The sequence below is a fragment of the Vigna unguiculata genome, unplaced genomic scaffold (genome assembly GCF_037176805.1).
Source record: "Vigna unguiculata cultivar grain cowpea cultivar isolate G323 ecotype 2 unplaced genomic scaffold, ASM3717680v1 ptg000084l, whole genome shotgun sequence".
In the NCBI taxonomy this organism is placed as follows: Eukaryota; Viridiplantae; Streptophyta; class Magnoliopsida; order Fabales; family Fabaceae; genus Vigna; species Vigna unguiculata.
This window is the reverse complement of record NW_028196727.1, coordinates 215,001-216,630: the sequence shown is the minus strand read 5'-3', so window position 1 is coordinate 216,630 and position 1,630 is coordinate 215,001. Positions and strand designations below refer to the sequence as shown.

Sequence of the window (1,630 nt, the reverse complement as noted above, 5' to 3'; positions counted from 1 at the left end):
AATTCTTCGATTTCTTCCGGAAGCAGATGATTATTCATCTGCTTCTCACGTTCCATGAATAGTCGGCACATTGAGGAATATCCAGAAAGGATTTTAAGGAATCGCTCTGATTCTATCTCTGTTCGTTCCGTTTGAAGAAAGGAAGGATCCCAACAAAGAATCGATCTTTCTTTTAGTTGTTGAATCTCTCTTTGATTGATCAATGTGTGATATTTCGAATCCTCATTCCTAATGGAATCGAAAGAATCCTTGGATTGATCAGAAGATCCTTTCAATTGGCTAGAATCCGTTACTTGAATGAAACTAGATCTCGTGGAATCATATTGAAGATTTGATGATACATTCCGTACCTTGCTAAAAAACCGATCCTTGTTTCCCAACCACACATTGTCTAACCAAATCCAATTCTCTCGTGACATGTTCCTCAAAAAATCCGATTCGTGCGGACTCTTCCCCCAACTAACGAAGAGATCTTGACGGAATTGCCACATATGAAATTGAGCACAATTTTGCAAAGAAATAGCCCGCTTGTTTCTCAAGAAGAGATGCGAAACATGCTCAATATCATTTGATTGAATAATTGACCCAGTCCCTTGTTGTTTGAAGAAACCCTCCACTTCCTTTGGTATTTTTTCACGAAAAGCAAACATGAGATAATAAATCCAGTCTTTCACTAAGATTTCGAATAGCTGTCCCGAATTCAAGTTGATTATGTTTCGCCTCTTTCTCGGGGAAAGACGATCAAAAAATTCCCAATCATGGTCCTTACGGATCGGATCATCCATATAATATACAAAAAGGAACTCCAGATATTTGATATCTTTCTCTTTGAATGAGATCTCAATTCCAGCGATGGTTTCATTAGATATCTTACAACTAGAATCGCTCTTTTTTCCTATCCAGTTCCTCCACCACCGCGAATCCCAGTTAAATTCAGGCATGATATACTTTTTAGTTATTGGGAGAACCCGAGTACTCTCTTTCGGATCCAGGAAAGAACTCTCAGAGATCTTTTTTCCTTTTGGAAGATACAGGAGCGGAACAATCAACCTATTGATATTGGAAGACTCAGATGATTCTTCCAATGTATCATTTTTGGGTCCAATGGAATTCATAGGTATAGGAAGAAGCCTTGTCAAATAGGGATTTTTTCTTTCGACCATTTTTCGATTGTTAATACGATATATAAGGACCGCTACTACAAAGAGTACTACATACTTGATCGTGAAATATCGATTGCTTGTTGAACCCTGTGAATTGCGTGAAAGTAGGATACTCCAAATTCGGGAGTCCAAGAGTTTTATAAAACTCTCTTGATGGAAAAAAATATGAATGAAAAATCCCGCTGAATTGAATTGGGTCCATGAATCTAAGAAATAGCGAGAATTCTTGATTTCTCTCAATATCTCTCTCAATTCGAAAATCCAGGATTTGAATTGATGTCCTTTCATCGAATCCTCCTAATTGCATTGATTTATCCGAAAGATTTCACTTCAATTGGAATTTGGTTATTCACCATGTACGAGGATTCCCGCTAAGCATCCATGGCTGAATGGTTAAAGCGCCCAACTCATAATTGGCGAATTCGTAGGTTCAATTCCTACTGGATGCACGCCAATGGGACCCTCCC

General features: G+C 38.3%; 1 non-coding gene across 1 annotated transcript; it reads left to right on the top strand.

Moving 5' to 3' along the window:
- The first annotated feature begins 1,538 nt into the window (after window positions 1-1,538).
- On the top strand, window positions 1,539-1,612 carry TRNAM-CAU (transfer RNA methionine (anticodon CAU)). The gene has a single exon. It is a non-coding gene; the product is annotated as a tRNA-Met (tRNA).
- Window positions 1,613-1,630: the final 18 nt, after the last annotated feature.